The following is a 19,533-nucleotide window of genomic DNA, read 5'->3' as shown; positions in this document are numbered from 1 at the left end:
CTCCGATTTCCCATGCAAACACATCTTTGTTTTCTGACAACATCTGCACCAGTCTACTCTTCCACTCGTCCAGTAAACTGGACCCTACTGAAGTAAACTTCTCTTCATCCCCGTCCCCAAATTCACTATCTCGACCTCATCCATTGTTTTCGGCCCCATCTCCGGCCCCGTCTCCTCCTTGGGGGCGCTCTGTAATTGCTAGGCGGACCTTTTCCTGGGTTCGACCCCTCTCCCTTGTCCCCGCGGACCATCCCCTTCACCATACCCTGATAACTGCTCTTAGATGCCACTTGCTCACCACAGACTTTGTACGTTCCCATTGGGGTAGGGAATCGAATCATTTGATAGTAAGTGGATGGTACCACCTTCATCTCGTGAATCTACCGCCACCCTAGAATGGCATTGTACTGCGAATCGGCATCCACCACCTTGAATCAAGAGAACATTGTCACCGGTCCCATTGTCACAGGGAGTAGAAGCTCTCCTAAAGGCTCAGTCATGCTTCCATTGAACCTGTACAAATTTGTTTGCGATGGTCTTAACTGTTTCTTGTCTATCCTCATCTCCTCCATTGCCTCTTTGAACAACAAATCCACTGCCGCAGTCAATTAGTACCCTTTTCACCATGTAATTACCCATCGCCACCGTGATTACCAATGCGTCCTCGTGCGGGGAGTCGATCGCCTTGAGGTCCTCGTCTGTAAACACTATGCTTCCCCTTCCATTCACAGACCAAGTGTTTGGTTGCGAATGTCCTGATGCCTCATTTACCTGCTGGATGCTCGCGGTTCGTCTTATCTTATCTCGGTGGGCGTTGTGACTCAACACCTCTCCACTGAAGATCACGTTGATTGTTCCCAGTATCCTCCCCTGATTCTGTAGTACTGCTCCTCTTTCTCATTCCCCGTTGTAAACTCCTTCAGCAATCCCTTCCCTATCATCCTCTGTATTAACCACTTTAGCGCATAGCAGTCGTTCATCTCATGGTTATATATCTGATGGTAGGCACAATAAGGCTTGCCTTGCATTTCCGTTGGTTTGTTTCGCAGCCCTTCATAACCCGACAAATTCTGAATCAGCAACAATATCTCACCCAGCGGCCTGTTTAGCGGTGCCTATTCCACTTCACGGTAAGGTATTCTCTCCCTGTTCTCCCTCCTGACCTCTCCACCTTATAATTTGTTTCATTTTCAAAAAAAAAGGAAAAGGAAAAAAAAAAAATGAGTTGTATAGGACCCCAACCATGTTATTACATGCATTAGATTTATGTTACATCACTCATTTCATCTTGTTCTAGATAAACCAAAACTATTTACAGAAGTTTTAAATTGTATATCATAAGGTTTTTAGTAGATTTTCAAACTTTGTATAAAATAAATACTCGTTTTAGGGTAATAGAGATATATATCAATGCTTTTTTACAAATTAAATTATGTGACTCATCAAATAATGGGTTCTAACTTCAAACACAATTCTAGTCATTCAATTTGTAGTGCACAATTCTAGCCATTCAATTTGTAGTTTAGTGTATGTTAGGCTCCAAACAAATTCACTAACCTAGAAGTAGGGGTGCAAACGGATAGGTTCGGATGCGGACATGGTTGTATCCGAATCCGAAAATTTATACCGATATCCGAATCCAAACCCGAATCCGACGGATATTAAAAAAATTATCCGAATCCAATTTCGGATATCCGAAACGGATATCCGATAATATCCGATCCAAAAATTAAAATTAATTAAAATTTTATTTGTTTTGAATAATTCATTTTACCACTATAAAAACTAGTATAAATATTATATTTGTCATTTATTATTATTATTTTGTTATTATAGTTTTATATTATTAGTTTATGATTTTATATAATATTTTGTACAATAAAAATTGAATAAATTAATTATATATAATAACTATTAATTTTTTAAATCGGATCGGATATTATCAGATGCGGATATGTTAGTATCCGAATCCGTATCCGAAACCAATTCGGATATAAAAAAAAAAAATCCGAATCCGAATCCGAAATTTTCGGATAATATCTGATTTTTCAAATACGAATTCAAATCGGATTCGAATATTTGGATATCCACTTGCACCCCTACCTGAAAGGAGGTCATTCTGCATAAGTGGAATGATCTAAGAATACATCAGAAATCATTTTGCCACCGCCTGAAACATAAAAAACCAAGTTACACATTGTGGTAGAACCAGTCTTAAAACTTGAATATCAGCTAAAATCTCTTACTAAGAAAACCCTTTCAATCCAAGATTACCTAGGAAAGGAGGCATGCGAGACAAGACCTTACTTTTGCCATATAGGAATCTAGCGCCTGTAGGCCCACACATGTGAGACATGTTTATTACTTAATTTCATGTATGGATAATCATTGGGTTGAAACATAGTAACAACAATTAAAATACATGTAGAAATAGGTTTCAAAAGCCTCATTTTAGATTATAAGAACCTTGTGCGATGATGTAACAAGGAAATCGGCATCTAGACTTTGCACATCAACCACCATATGTGGAACACTTTGACAAGCATCTACAAGTACTTTTGCCCCAACATTGTGAGACCAACTTGTAATATCCTTAATTGGAAGAACATAACCTAAAAACACAAAGATAATCCATTATGGAAAAATGTTCAAACAACATATCAAACTAAGAACTTCTGTCAAATGCAACAAAGAATAGAACCAGTCCTATTCTATTCAACAAAATAATAAACACTGGAAAAAACCTAGTTATAATTACAATGTCACACAACATATGCAAATCAATGAAGAAAATAGAGTATACAACACAAAATAATGAACTATACATTGTCAACCTCAGTATAGCTATAAAATGTTGACCATGACATTGATAACTTGATAAGAATGAATTAACAAAAACCAAAAGAAATCAGGGATATCAGTCACTTCGAATCTGTGACAAAGTAACTTAGTTTGTAATATACTGGTGATTCTAAAGCAGTGAATAAATTCTTGTTGGAGTTATTTAGAGTATAAGAAGAAGATGGATATAAACGACCATTTCCTCTTGGAGGTACCCCCTTCAAAATGGCCCCCATTTTCTGAGGTGGTTTAAGTTGCTTGTCTGGACCAATCACATTTTGTTGTCATGTGGTCAGTCTTTTCTGTGTTGACTCATTGCATACACCTAATCAACTCTTGTCTCCTAAGTCTATTCCTCTTGTAATTACCTAGAAAACTCTCGTCTTTTCTCCTTGCACAATTTAATAGTGTGACAACTGACAACCTGAGCTCCTGAGCTTTCAATCAACTCCCATGCCACACCAAGTTATAGTGGACTACAACCCACACTGTCCTACTTTCCATTAATTTTTCAAAAGAATATTTATGTCCAATAACCATCTTCATTATAACCTTAGATTATCACTTACCTTGAAAAATATTTTTTTTCCCTCAAATATTTTGCATATTATTTAAACTAAATGGGGCATGGAAACACCTATACAGTGGAAATAGAGATCTTTACAGATGATATCTGGAGGTCTACCATGCCAGCTCATGTGTCGCGCTAAAGAAATGCCATACTGTACCAGTGTGTCTACTGTAGCATTTCCTTCTCTGTATATGTGGATGAGGGATATGTTTTCGAAAGTGGAGAAAAGTTGATGAATATCATCTATTATCCTGCCTCCCATGGACTATCCTTGTCTTCTCCCTTAATGCAATTTATCAAAGCCTGCGAGTCACTTTGTATATGTATGTGGGTGATGCTATAGGAGATAGCTAAATATAGTCCTAGTCTCATGGCCAAAGCTTTGGCAAGGAAGGATGTTCTGATAGGGACATAATCCACTAATGCAGCAACAAATCTCCCGTCATACTTTCTTAATACACATCCCAATTTCGCAGGACTGGGATTTTCGTGACTCGCACCATCAGTGTTTAACGTAAAGTATGGGGCTGAATGAGGCTTCCAGCAAAGATGGAGGAGTTGTTTTGGTCTCTTGGGTTTAAGGAGTAGTGTTTGGGCATCCTTTGTGTTTCTCCAGAAAACAAGACTAGCTCTGATTGTGCCTTAAGGTGTCACCCTTTTTTGTTCAAAAAGCATTTCATTTCTACTCTTCTAGATGTTCCAGCAGATGATTGCGAAGAGTTCCATAACAAAGGGTATATCGCTCTACTGATTTCTCAACAATTTTTGAGTCTCTGTTATCCATCTCTGCGGAGTGTCATTGAAGGGTGAGTTTGCAATTTGGGGGATTGGGCTGATTCTCCATATAGCCTGAGTAAAAGGGCATTTATGGAACAGGTGTTGTGAGGTATCTTGGTGGCTTTTACAGAAGATGCAGTATGGGTTAAAGTTAAAACCTATATTGAATAGGTTTGAGGATGAGTTTAAAGCATCAAGCAAAAGTTTCCACATAAATACCTTTATTCGCGGAGGACACCGGAGTTTCCATATGATTCTCCAATCAAAGAGGTGGGTGTTATGGTTGAGTGTAGCGCTTGATACCCCGATTTCACCGTGTATTTCCCATTAATTGCTAGAGTCCAAATTCTTCTGTCTGGTTTTCCGCTCTGCGAAAGTGGAATGGAGATAATTTGTTTCGCAATTTCTTCCGGCCAGCAGTGGTAGATGATGTTTGAGTGCCATTTCCTTGTGTTACTATCAATGAGGTCCGAGAAGAAGAGCGGTTTGACGCAGGGATTGGAGTATATTGGAGCAATGATACCTTCCTTGCTTGGGATCCATCTCTCAGTGAACATGCTAACTGCTGATCCATTTCCTATTTCCCATCCCAATCCTTTAAGTAAGGACTGTACGGGCCATTAGGATGTCTCTCCAGACTCTAAAGTCCATTGGTTTGGGACATAGTCAAGAATTCTTGATTTCACAAGTATTTTGCCTTGACAATATCGACCCATAGAGACCTGTTGCTTGCAATGACTTCCCACCCTTTCTTGGCGAGGAGGGCTAGATTTGTATGCTGAAGATTTCGGACTCCCAAACCACCATTTAGCTTTGGCTTTTCGATCGTTTCCCAGTTAGCCGAGTGAACTTTTTTAGTGTTTACTTCATGTCCCCAGAGAAAATCACGCCTCTGTATATCAATGGGGTGAGTAATCACTTCTGGTAGTTTAAAAAACCCCATCTAATGATTAGGAATTGCGGAGCAAACCGCGTTGATTAGTGTCAGTCTACCCACTTGAGAGAGGGTAGATGCTTTCCATAACCTGAGTCTATTTTGCAGTCGCAAAAGTAGTAGGCTGAAAGACTTGCTTGTTACTCTACTGAGGCAAGTTAGGCTCCCCAGATAGATTGAAATTGGTTGCCGTTTTTTTATGTCAAAAATTGTGCGAGCGTTTTGCTTGAAGTCGACCGTTGCATGAGGGCTGAAGAGCAAATCAGATTTTTCAAAATTGATTTGATGACCTGATGCTTGACAAAATAGCTTCAAAGCCCCGACCATTTCATTTACTTCTTTGAGCTCATTATTACCAAAGAGTACAAGATCATCTACGTATAGCAGGTGGTGTATCGAGGGGACACCACGCCCAATAGAGATTCCCTTTATGAGTTTGGCCTGTTGGATATGTAGGAGATGGGTTGATAGGACCTCCATGCCTAGAATGAAGAGGTATGGTGAAAGCGGATCCCCTTAACGTATAACTCTCTTTGGATTGAAGTAGCCACATGGTTTTCTATTGACGATAATAGAGTAGGAGACAACTGCACACAGAACATCACCATGTTGCACCAGTGTTCATTGAAACCAAATGAAGAAAGTGCTTTCCTCATAAAATTCCAGCCAATACGATCATAAGCTTTTTAGACAGATCTATCTTTGCTCCCCATTTTTGTTTGGCTTTTTTGTTCCTGGTGTGGATGTGGTGAAAAAGTTCATTGGCTATGAGAATGTTATCATGGATGCACCGAGATGGGATGAAAGCACTTTGGAATGGTCCTATTATCTTATGCAGTAGTGGTCGTAAACGATTCACTATAACTTTTGACAGGATTTTATAGGCCACATTACAAAGGTTGATTGGGCGAAAATGAGTAGGTTGTTCAGGATTTTTTGTTTTTGGGATTAGGACAATGTTTGTATGGTTTAGTGGTTTCGTGAAATGGGCATTGATGTAGAATTGTTGAATGAAGTTTGTGATGTCCCTTCCGATGATCTCCCAATAGGTATGATAGAACTTCCCTGTAAATCCATCTGGCCTTGCGGATTTGTTTGCTCCAATCTGAAAAACTGCACTTATGATTTCGTCCTCCTTTGGGATTTTGTTCAGTCGATGTTGTCCAAAGAAGTGATTCTTGGTGTACGGGAGTTGAAAATTTGGCTTGCCGCATCTTCATCCAAACTCTCAAAGCTTCTTTGGAAATGTTCCACAAAGACCTTTGAAATGGCTTCTTGATCCTTTTGCCAAATGTCGTCCTTGTCTTTGACTGTAGTGATACCTTTGGCTTGTCTATTGATGATGACAGACATGTGGAAAATTTTGGTATTATCGTCCCCTTCTTGGTGCCAGCTGGTATTTGCTCTCTGTGCCCAATGACTTTCTTCATGTAATACCAAGTTTGCAAGGAGCTTTGACAATGTTTTTTTCTCTTTGATCAATTGCTCTGGTTCTAGCTAAAGGTGGGAGTTGGTGGATGTTTGCAAGTATTTCTTCTATTTCCTAGATTTTCTTTTCTAAATTTCCAAAAACAATGTTTTTCCACCTAATGAAATTTTGTTGGCAACTTTTTAGTCTCTGAGAAAGTTGATAAGAACTTGATCCTTTGAAGGTTTGGTTCCAGCTGTTTTGCACAGGGGACTTGTTGTCATGGTGTAAAAGCCAAACATTTTCAAATCAAAAACGGTGAAATTTGTGAGAAGGTGGGTTAATATTGCTAGTGAAAATTAGGACTTTATGATCTGACTTTTAGGAAAATACATTGCTCAACTGGGAATTTGGAAATAAAGATTGTCATTCGACATTACAAAATAAATGATCAATGGTTTGAGCCACTCTAGCTAGGCCATCTCTCTTATTCGTCCAACTAAAGCATTTTTGGCAGGGTGCATAGTGCATTAGGTTGCATCTATCGAGCATGCCGTTAGGGGAACTGTTTCAACCCCCACCTATGTGGCAAACGTCTATTAGTAGGGGTCTCTATTTTATTCATTTAATCAACAGGGCTAAAGCCCAATTTACAATACCATGGATCAATGTACAGGCCCATTAACTCATGTGTCTAAGGTTGAACCTTAGCCACATGGCTTGCCACTAATGTACATTGATTTATGTCAATATTCATTTCTTATCAAAGAGATAATTATCAGTTGACAGTTATATTCTATCACAATTACTCAAGCAACAAGATTACTTGAGATACAAGGACTCTCTACTCTACCTATATAAATACCACATTATTTTTCATAAGGAACTACGTTGAAAATTGATCCCTAGATAATAGATCTTGGGTACGTAGGCAGCCATTATTTGGTTCAGTTTCATCTCCCCCAACATCAAATTCCTCTGTTTCTTAGTGCGTTCTTTACCATTGCTCTCGTTATGTTGAAGTAGTTTATTGCCGAAACATAATTGGCACCGTATGTAGGGAATTTAGAATTCATTATCATGTGAAACAATCTAGACGGTAAGCACAAGAAGCAGACCAAATAGTCGACATATTCCTCCTGCTAATAGGACTCGCAACCCTCGAAATTCAAATCGGCCAATACAAGAACCGTTGAACAATCAAGTTGCTCCTAGTGGTAGGATCAATTCTCAACATCCAACCGTAGCAGCGCCACCACTACCACCACCGCCTCCACTACCGCCACTCCTAATACGGTTGAGCGTGAGTTACGACGAGTCAAAAATTTAAAATAGGAACTTGAGAAGGAAGCTGGCAAAGAGGCAAAGGCCGGTGGACGATGCTGCAAATTCAACAACATCAAGGCGACCACGAAGGGACGCAGGCCATTCTAGTGTATGGGACCGTCTTGAAGATCCACTTCATCATCCTCAACAACGTGTTATTTCTCAAACACAATCAACCAGTGCACACTCTAAGAGTAATGACCCTATTACCCGTACTTATGGGGAGAATCGAATTGGCAGGGATAACTACTACCCTAGACATGTCCGCTCTCAAATGGAAGATTTACCTCTGAGAAGCAATTTCAGGGAAGACCACCATCCGAGATATGTCCGACATGACTGGGAAGGCGGGCATCCCAGACAAGAGCCACAAAACATGGAGAAGTGGTATAATTATACCGACCACCCGGCCAAGGGTGACTACCGGCCTAGACAGGCTGGTTACAGGGATAGACAAAGACAATCACCGGTTGAGCTGATCGTCGCGTACCGCCGAAGATCTCTAACTCCAATAAGAGATAATGGAAGGTATCATTCTCCACATGGGCACGACCGGGGGCGTCCAGTTGTTCGAGCCAATACTTTAACTCTAACAGAACAACATTTGAAAGAGTTTATTGCAAAAGAACTTAACGATATAGAGAAGTCGGGGATGTAAGAATGAAAAATTGAAAACAATGATGGCGTACTTGATAAGTTTTCGCTCGACATTCAGGAAGCTTACCACTATCCCGACTTCAAACAACCCGATTTTGAACTTTATGATGAGTCGGAAGGAGATCCTGGCTTGCATATTCTATCATTCAAAAATAAGTTGGTGTTATGAGGTGGAGATAATCCGCTCATGTGTAAGCTCTTTCCATCAACTCTAAAGGGTGAAGCATTACGTTGGTTTAGTGAGTTGCCTTCAAGATCAATTCACCAATACAATAAACTAGAAAATCAGTTTGTTAATCATTTCTGCCACAATTGCAAGACGCCAAAGGATGTCGACTCACTTTTGAACATCAAGCAACAACGTGACGAAAAATTACGTACTTTTGTTACTAGGTTTCGGAAGGCTGACCGCCGCCGCCGTTACCGCAAACGGCGGTACAAACGCCTCCGAAAGAAGGCGTCGCAAAAGAAAGTATAAGGAAAACCTTCATCCCAGACTGGACCGACCTGACAGGGAAGACCGACCTCGCAGATTTGAGGAAAATCGCCATCCTAGACAGGTCCGACCAGGCAGGGAAAGAAGGCGTCACGAAAGAAAGTATAAGGAAAACCTTCATCCTAGACTGGACCGACCTGACAGGGAAGGCCAACCTCACAAATTTGAGAAAAATTGTCATCCCAGACAGCTCCGACCAGACAGGGAAAGAAGGTGTCACAGAAGAAAATATAAGGAATACCAATATCCCAAACGAGACTGACCTGACAGGGAAGGCCGACCTCGTTGACCTGAGGAAAATCGTCGTCCTAGACAGGTCTGATCCGATAAGGAAGGAAGGTGTCACAGAAGTAACTAGAGGGAAGACCACAATCCCAGGCAAACTACCGACCTAGATAGGTTGGTTACACACAAAGAAAAAGACAATCTCCAGTCGGACCAGAAAGTGTGTACCGCCTAAAATCTCTAACTCTTGTAAGAGGTAATGGCAGGTGTCATCTTCCACATAGGCTCGATCGGGGCATCTGTCTGTTTAAATCTTTTGGGTGAAATGGATTTCACTCTTCAATACAATTTTTTCCGATATCTGCTGGGAAAAATAATGGAGGCTTATATCGATGATATAGTCATTAAATCGAAGGATACGGGTGATCATCTTTCTGATCTTTAACTTGTTTTTTATAGGCTTAACAAGTATAACATGTGACTCAATCCCGCCAAATGTTCTTTTGGGCCTCTCTTCTGGAAAATTTCTGGGATACCTTATGACTCGTAGAGGTATTGAGGCTAATCCTGATCAGATACGCGCCGTTATTGATATGCCATCACCCAAAAATAAGAAGAAAATTCAATGACTTACTGGTCGGCTTGCCGCTCTTCATAGATTTATTTCTAAATATTTCGATCGTTGTCATCCCTTCTTCCAGACTTTAAAGAGGGCGGCAACTTGGAACATTGATTGTGAGATGACATTGCAACAATTGAAGAAATACTTGGTCAGTCCTCCTATATTGACAAGTCCTTCAACGGGTCAACCTAGTGGCATATACCTGGCAACTACAACTCAAGCTGTTAGTGCTATTATTTTCATTGATGATGGAAAAATCTATGGAAGACATTCTTCCGCCGCTAATTGGGGGCGACGAAGACCAACATGAAAACGCAATTCCTAATCCCATTGACATATGGATTGTTTACTCAGATGGCTCCCATAGTAAATCTGGGTCTGGAATTGGATGTGTTTTTGTTAAACCCGACGGAGAAAAGATTGGGAAATCTGTGCGACTTGGCTTCGCCGCTTCAAATAACGAAGCCGAGTATGAGACTGCCATTTGTGCCTTGAGAACAGCTTTTGATTAATCGGGGGCCGAAAAGCTCCAGTTATACACGGATTCTCGCCTTGTTGCAAATCAATTTGGTGGGTCTTTTGAAGCAAGAGATGAGTGTATGACGGCTTATCTTAGTTTGATACATAGTCTTGCTCGACAATTTGATAGCATCTCTATCACTCAAAGACCCCGAAATGACTTACATCATGCAGATTCATTGGCTTATCTCTCCGCCGCCATTAGAAGCGAAGGGTTTGACACATCACTTTTGCAGTCATCTTTTCATCAGTCTAAGTTTGAACGTTTTAACGCTCACTTAGTTCATTACTATCATTACGAAAAAATCTGACGAAGTTACCACATTTAGCTTTGTCAGTCTAAGTTTGAACGCTTTTACGCTCGCTTAGTTCATTACTATCACTATAACAAATCTGACAAAGTTATCACGTTTAGCTTTATCAGTCTAAGTTTGAATGCTTTTTACGCTTGTTTTTAGTCCGTTACTATCACTACGACAATATCCGACTAAGTCACCGCGTTTCGTTTTGACAATCGAAGTTCTAACGTTTTTACACTCGCTTAGTCTAATTTTGCCGAGTTAAGTTAGCATTGGGGGCATTTTTCTCTACATGGGGCGCCTCGTTCTATTTCATTTCAATTGCATAAATCTACAACATTGTCGGTTTTCCCGCGGTATGTTATCGACACAACAACAATATTCAATAACAAACCCATCTTTATTTTTATTTTCATCATCAAAAGAAGTTTTATCTCTATGGTATTACATTCACATAATTACCTAATCAATTGTCTCGTCAATTGTCTTCACGGTTGTTTGATTAAATCTTCATTTTCTTCTTCTTCGAAATCTACATTTAAAAGCCGTTTAGGGCTTTTCGGTTAACTATTTTCCGCATCATTCTTTTTCTAAGGCATTGTGCCACTTTTTCAACTAAACTTACGTCGCCTTCTTTAATTCTTCTACGACATTAATTGACGTCTTTTTGTGCAAAACTTTTCTCCGTCGACTCTTTTTGAATATAATTTGCTCGTAATACCGTCGTTTCTCCGTGCGGCAAAAATTCGCATTACGTTAACTTTCTAAGCGAAAACTTTATTCAGCTTCTTTATTATTATTTTTTCTTTCTCTACGGCATTGTGATCTTTCCGTTCGAAACTTTTCGTCAATATCTTTTGCTCGTAATTCCGCCGTTTCAACCTGCGACGCAAATACAAATCTTTTCGTTAGTCTTTCAGACTTAACCAAAATTTGAAGCTAACTGGTAAAAAAATATTGACATACCTGTTTCATGCTATCGAATTTTTTTGCCACCGCTTTGTCATAGTCTCCAAACTTTTCTCCGTCTTCTTCGGCAGCCCAAAATAACTAAATAATTGCTCAATTTCTTTGCTTAAAGGAATTGCACTCCCGCAACTTAATTGTGAGTAAATCATTACTACTTCATCTTCTTCAACTTTCGTTTCAAATTCATACACTTCGTCTATCTCAAATCTCTCGAGTACTAGTATTTTCCGTAGTTCTTTAAGTGACTATCGCCGTGGCGTCGTGTGTTTGTTGTATCTGTCACCTTCTTTCCACCTCACCAAGTCTACGATCGTCATCGAGTTTTTTTCTTCTTGATTATCTTTCATCCGTGTAATATGGTCGTTTCTACCTGCAAAAAAAAAAAAAAAACGGGTTCACTGGGCCAAATAGGTGCAACACAAGTATGGTGCCCTTCCTTTACAGGCGTTACACCATATCATGTTTGTTAATATCTGAGTTCCGAATGTACCAGGCCAAACTAGATAAGTGCAGGTACGGTGCCCTTCTTTTCCTTGCGCTGCACCGTATCATGTTAGTTAATTTTAGTTTTTGAAGATTGGAGCCTTCATCTTTATCGCCATCACAGAACAAACATGAGTTCAGCAACGAGATACTCAGCGTCTTCCACACCAGTTCCTGATGAAGTTCACTCCAAAAACCAACGTTAGTTTTTTTGTCGCCACCATATGTTCCATGCGGGGGACATCATGAGGAAAGGGTTCAAAAGTTCAAAGACCATGAATAAAAAGAAAAACGACAGCAGCTTACCGCGCTATATTTACTTACCATAAAAGTCGAAACCCAAGCTGCGATGTAAAATGTCTGTTCGATGGAAGCGGCTGTGGTTTTTTATTAAAGCTGAGGAGTACCCATCTCGATATCCTTCCACCGATAGGACAGAGATATTCGCTGCTCTGTGAAACTAGCCTGACGCTGTGCCCTCCACTTTCGGAGCCACGAACCAAGGGCCTTCACCCATAACCGCATGACCCATTCCCAGCTTGGATCGGGCAAGACAGAAACTTGCTCGCACAATCCCGACCAAAGAGGGGCACATCCCTTGCGTTACAAGCCCTCATAAACAACGATGAAGGGAGAGAGACGTACCTGTTGGTCGACGTGAGGAAGAATCATGGAGTTGTAAAATAGCAGTGTTGGCGATATTGTAGTCGACAGAGCTGACAGAGCGAATCTCTTGTTTATGAGCTACCAAGCCTTGACCACGTTTTGTTTAATGAGAGTCATTGTTTTTCATGGATTGGGATATATGGGAGCTGCACCAGCACTTATATAAGGTTTTCGAGTAAGTTTTCCATTGTTGGTGGGATTCTTCTCCAACTCCAACTTCATCTCTACTCTCAATTCTTATCTACTCCATATTTTCATCTCATCCGACACTTTGAGTCCGATTAGTGTTTAACTTTTTTTTTATTACTATTCGTACGGAATTGCCCCTACATATAATTTCAACGGTCTATACTAGTATCGCTATTCCGCTGGCATGCGTCGTCAGAATCAACTTTCATATTGTTACGTTATGCGTTCGGTACAGTTTTTGACAATCGAATTCTTTTGCAATTTTATTTCTGTGCATATTTTATTTTTTTCTGTGCATTTTTTGGCCATCTTTTATTTAATTACATTGTGTTCCGTATATGTTAGTTTGACATTTTTTCGTTCCCGATAATTCACGATTTTTTCAACAGTCAATTTTCCTATCATTTCCTTTCGCACGACACTTCGTTATATATTCCGCTCATTTTTCTTCTCTTCTTTGCTATGTGAACTTTGTTCGCATGACAAAGAGGGGTGGTGTTTTGACCCCCACCTACATGGCAAACGTCTATTAGTAAGGGTCTCTATTTTATTCATTTAATCAACAGGGCTAAAGCCCAATTTACAATACCATGGATCAATGTACAAGCCCATTAACTCATGTGTCTAAGGCTGAACCTTAGCCACATGGCTTGCCACTAATGTACATTGATTTATGTCAAGATTCATTTATTATCAAAGAGATAATTATCAGTTGACAGTTATGTTCTATCACAATTACTCAAGCAACAAGATTACTTGAGCTACAAGGACTCTCTACTCTACCTATATAAATACCACATTATTTTTCATAAGGAACTACGTTGAAACTTGATCCCTAGAGAATAGATCTTGGGTACGTAGGCAGCCATTATTTGGTTCAGTTTCATCTCCCCCAACATCAAATTCCTCTGTTTCTTAGTGCGTTCTTTACCATTGCTCTCGTTGTGTTGAAGCAGTTTACTGCCAAAACAGGAACCACTTTTGCTGGTGTAACAGGTCGTCCTCCCACCTTATCTTCTTGGCAAAGCACTTGATTAAAATCTCCAAACATAGCCCAAGGACCTTGAACCAGTTCACCGATAGCCGATAACAGCTGCCATTGAATCTTCCTTCCATGATGCTTGGGGTGGGCATATACAGCAGTGAAAGTCCATTTAGCTGATGGGGATGAAATGTATTTCGCTGTATCATGTATCAACCAGTTTTCAGATTTCTCAATGTGTACTGAAAGATTGTTTGTCCATAACAGACTCATACCACCGGACCGACCATTTGAGGAAACGTGAAAATGGTTAACAAACCTTTGTCTTTGGATTTTTTGGGAGATTTTTGGAGATTTTACCTGGGTTTCGACTGTCAAAATCATCCCCGGTCGATATTTGCGAATTTTCTTCAGCAAATCTTCATGTGGGGGGGCTGTTTCCAGCCAGCCGCCATCACTGGTTCAGTGTTTTCTGATATCTCAGTAGACGTGGTATCATCTTCCTGTATTTCAGTAATGGAAACTAAAGCTTTTGTGGTGGAAATGTCTTCTGACAGTTGCATGAGGTTGAATTTCTGTTTGAAATTTGATTGGTGAAAGGTACAACAGTCTAGGACTTGGTTAACATCTAGAATGATTTTGTTGTTTGCCTTATCTAGTTTCTGTTTCTTCATTCCTTGTGTTGGTATCGGCCATTTGCCTCCCAGGAGGAGTTCAAGTTCATTTATGGGTGAGATGGGTGAAAATGAGGGATGTTGGGATTGTGGCGTGATAAAAGGTGAGGGTGCAGCTGTGAAAATGAAAGTTGCCTTATCCTTTTGCATAGATGGTGTGTGGTTTTCAATGTCAGAGGTAATTATGGTGAGTGGATTAAGGTCAGAGATAGGTTGTTGAGTATGGTCGTCTTTTGTCCCGAGCAGAGTTGGTGAAGGGTTTTGGATGTTTGTTATGATTGGTTTACCAAGGTGGATTTTTGGCATGAGGTGGGGTTTATATTTTTTGACCATCAAGTGTTTGGAGGGGTTAGGTGAAGGTGGCAGACCCATGAAATCAGGGGTTATGATAGGTTGGCTTATGTTGAGGAGTGGGTGAGAGTTGTCATAGTTTGGTGGGTTGTTACGAATAATGTAGTGGGGAGTGTTGACCTTTTCCATCTGCATAGTGTTTTGGGTAGTTTTGGTATTTTCCTGCTGCAAAGGTGGAGTGTATTTGGGGTTTGGGATGATCAGAGGTTGGTGGTTGCCGGAGGTGATGTGGTGATGTTTGTTTGAGTTGAAATGGAGGTTTGATGTGAAGAGGGGTTTGGAGCCAATAAAAGGTTCAACTCTTTGGTATCCTAGGGGTGGAATGTTTTCAATGCATTGTTTGAAGCTATGTCCGAGAATCCCACATCGAAAGCATACCAGTGGGAGATGTTCATAGACATATTCTACCCATATACCTCCAAAAGTTGATGGTATAGCTGCACCTGCTGCTATAGGTTTGTCGACATCAATCCTTATTTTAACTTTCACCATGCTACCTGGTTTCTCATCTTCTACCTGTTCATTTTGAAGGATGCTCACAAAAAATACCTCTCCACACTTTGGAACACTTTGTTGGTCGAGGATACTACGAACAGATTGTTCGTCATAATAGCAGTGAGGAAGATTGACTAGATGAATCCGGAAAATAGCTTTTGGGAATGCTCTATCCAGAGAGAAATCTTTCCATGATCTTAACTGTAAAGTAGTACGTGCAGGATTCCATGGCTGGTTTTCAATGATGAAATCTGTATCGGCCTGGTTACTGAAAACAAACTCAAAGAGACCGCCAGGGTAAACCAATGACTTAACTGGACGAATTGAATCCCAAGCTCTAGTGAGATCAACTTTGATTGTGTTGTACCCCGTTTTATTAACCAGTATCTTACCCATTATAGTGAAACTATTATGCTTGTTAAAAAGTGTTTCCATCCGATTGTCCAATGGGAGTATTTTTTTACCATCAGTTGGTAAAAAAACCTTATCATATTGTGTGGCAGTGTTCTTTATCAAAGGTTCCTTTCCCTTATTTTTGGAGGGTTTTGGCAAAGGGGAGTTGGGTGACGAGTATTTGTCGTGTTAGAAGATCTTAAAACTAGTTTAAGGGAAAGGATTTTTGGGGTGACGTTGTGATATTTAAAGAAATACAGAAACAGAAAATGAGTAATGCTCTGAAAACTAAATATTGAATTGAAAAACTTATGATTATTACATCAGTTCTTGTATTTATACTACTTTTACAATCACTACATAAACTGGTGACTAGACATTTTGTTACACCTAACTGATTCTGATTCTGACATTCTGTTATTCCTAACTAACTCTGATTTTGTTGTAACTGCCTTGAGCTGATGTGGCTAGCATCATTTGTTACATGTTCTCACTGAAAGCTTGGTAATCAACTCCTGAAATCTTGTGGTAGCCAAACCTTTTGTGAACACATCTGCAGTCTGATCCTGTGTACACACATACTTGATGTCCAGAAGTTTGTTGGTGACTAATTCTCTGACATAGTGATAATCCACTTCTACCTGCTTGGTTCTAGCATGGAAAATTAGATTATTAGATAAAGAGATAGCAGAAATATTATCACACCATGCCAGAGTAATGGAGGTTTCAATAATGGAATTTTGAGATCATTCAAGAGGATACAGGTCCAGTAGGCTTCTGTAGCAGTATAGGCCAAACTTCTATACTCTAATTTCAGACTTGAGCGTGACATTTGTTATCCGCTTCTTTGCACACCAAGAGATCAAATTAGAACCGTAATATATACAAAAACCAGTTGTAAATCTTCTATTTGTTGGGCAGCCAGCCCAGTATGCGTCAGAAAAAGTTGTCAAAAGTGAAGATCCTCTTGTGAAATGAAGTCCTTTGTCAACTGAACCTTTCAAGTATCTCAATATTCTTTTAACTACAGTGAAATGATTATTAGTAGGCTTGTGCATATATTGGCAGACTTGATTCACAGAGAAAGAAATATCTGGCCTAGTCCAAGTTAAATATTGCAGAGCACCCACAATTGATCTATACTCAATTGGATCTTCAAGATACTCTCCATTGTATGGATCCAAGTAGAGCAAGGTGTTGAACAAGGTTTAGCCTCTGTCATTTTGGCTCTTTCCAACAAGTCATAAGTATACTTTGTTTGAGATAAAAACAGACCTCTTGAATCTCTTTTTGCCTCCATTCCCAGAAAAAAAAAACATATAATGAACCTAGGTCTTTCATAGAGAATGTAACACTAAGGGGTTGTTTGTTTTTTTTGAATTCAGCATTCAAAGCCTCTTAAATTTAAGTTTTAAGCATTCAGAGGCTCAAAACTTGTTTGTTTTTTTAAGTAGTTTAAGCATTCAGTGGTACTTTCAGCATTTAGCATTCATCACCAAAGTTTCTCCTGAATGCTGAATTCTAATACTTGAAATGAGGAAGTACCTTCTTGTCCTTTCTTAAGAACCCAATCTCAAGAACATATCTACTTTCTTACCTTGACCTTTATGGCTTCAAAATAGGTTCTTCAAAATTTGATGTTGACGTCACAGTTTTTTCTTTTTTTGGGTGAATGATATCCACTTTGTTAAAAATAGAATTACATTTATATTTTCTGAAAGTAAACAAAATATGAAAATAAAATGTTAAAATATATTTGTGAAAGCCATATTTTAAATAAATTTATTTATCATTTCTTTTCTTCGATAATCCATCTCCCCTCCTCAAATATAATATATATTTTGTTTTACAAGAAATCAAGTTAGTGTTTAAAATAGATAACATGAGTAAAATCGTTCGAATGATTTATATTCAGCCTTCAGAGCTAGGTTATTCTAACATAAAACAAACATGTTTTTCAGAATTCAGCAATCAACATTTAGCATTCAGAGGATGGGCCATTTAGCATCCAGCATTCAGAGGCTCAGAAAAACAAACGACCCTTAAGTTGTTTAATCAGAAGTTCACAATATGACTTTGAGCTACTTGTAACCAGAATATCATCAACATACACTAAGATGTAAGTTGTAGTTGAGTTGAAAAATCTTACAAATAGAGATGGATTTGCATTAGTGGTGGTAAAGCCATGAGAGAGAAGTGCTTGAACTAACTCTTGGTACTAAGCACAAGGTGCTTATTTCAAACCATAAATTGACTTTTGAAGCTTGCAGACATAATGAGGTTTTTCTTCATCAATAAAACCTTTTGGCTGTGACATGTAAACCTCCTATTGTAAATGACCATGCAAGAATGCATTTGTAACATCCAATTGCCTTATATCCCAATCTCTCTACATTGCTACAAATATGAGCATTCTTATAGTGGTTGGCTTAGCTACAGGACTATAGGTTTCATTATAATCAATGCCTGATTGCTGATGAAAACCCTTAGCAGCCATTCTTGCTTTAAACTTGTCAATACTACCATCTGGCTTTTGCTTAAGCCTAAAGACCCACTTGTGATCAATGACATTTTGAGTAGGATGAGGTGGTACTAAGATCCAAGTCTTAGTTCTTTGTAAAGCATCAAATTTTGAAGCCATTGTTGCTCTCCAATTAGGAACCTTGACTGCTTGATTATAAGTGGTTGGAGTGACTGGTAGTTTTTGAAGTGTAGTAGATAGTGCAAGTTTCAGAGGATGTTTGATGGTTAGACCAGATTTAGACCTTGTTCTCATGGTATGATAATTTAAGTCATCAATTGGAGAGTTAATAGGAGGAGAAGTGGTGGAAGTGTTTGAATTGGAAGTTTGGGAATTTGAAAAGGATGAAAGAGTTGACGTTTTAGTTGGAATAGAATGAGTATGAGGAGATTTAAAGAAAAAATCAGAACAAGTAGAACTAGTTAAATTAGAACTAGTAGAGGATAAATTATGGGATTTAAAAGGAAAATCAGCTTCATTGAATATGACATGTCTGGACACAAAAATCTTTTTCTGATGAGATCTAAACACTTATAGCCCTTATGCTGGGAACTATAACCTATAAAAACACAATGTTTACTTCTCATTGTAAACTTGTTCTCAGTATATGGTCTCATCCAAGGAAAACAACTACATCCAAAGGATTTAAGAAAGGAATAATCAGGAACATGATTGAAAAGTTTTTACCAGGGACATAGATTCTTGAGGGATGGTGAAGGTAGTCTATTAATAAGATATGCAGAAGTTTGAACTACATTAAGCCAAAATGAGTGAGGAAGATTGGACTGAGCTAATAGAGTTCGTGTCATTTCCAATAAATGTCTATGTTTTCTCTCTACTGTGCCATTTTGTTCAGGGGTGTATGCACATGAAAACTGGTGTTGAATGCCATGTTGTGTAAGAAAAGATAAGAATTTGTGACTGGTGAATTCACCACCACAGTCAGTTCTAACACATTTGATAGGAGAGTTAAGTTGTTTTTTGACAAACAATTTGAATGAAACTAAAATATCATAGAACTCAGATTTAGAAATAAGAGGATAAATCTAACAGAATCTAGTATGATCATCAATAATAGTAGCAAAATATCTGAAACCATTGATTGAAATGATAGGAGAAGGTCCCCACAAGTCGA

The sequence above is a fragment of the Coptis chinensis genome, chromosome 8, assembly GCF_015680905.1.
Source record: "Coptis chinensis isolate HL-2020 chromosome 8, ASM1568090v1, whole genome shotgun sequence".
NCBI lineage: Eukaryota > Viridiplantae > Streptophyta > Magnoliopsida > Ranunculales > Ranunculaceae > Coptis > Coptis chinensis.
Note: the sequence above shows the minus strand (reverse complement) of the source record.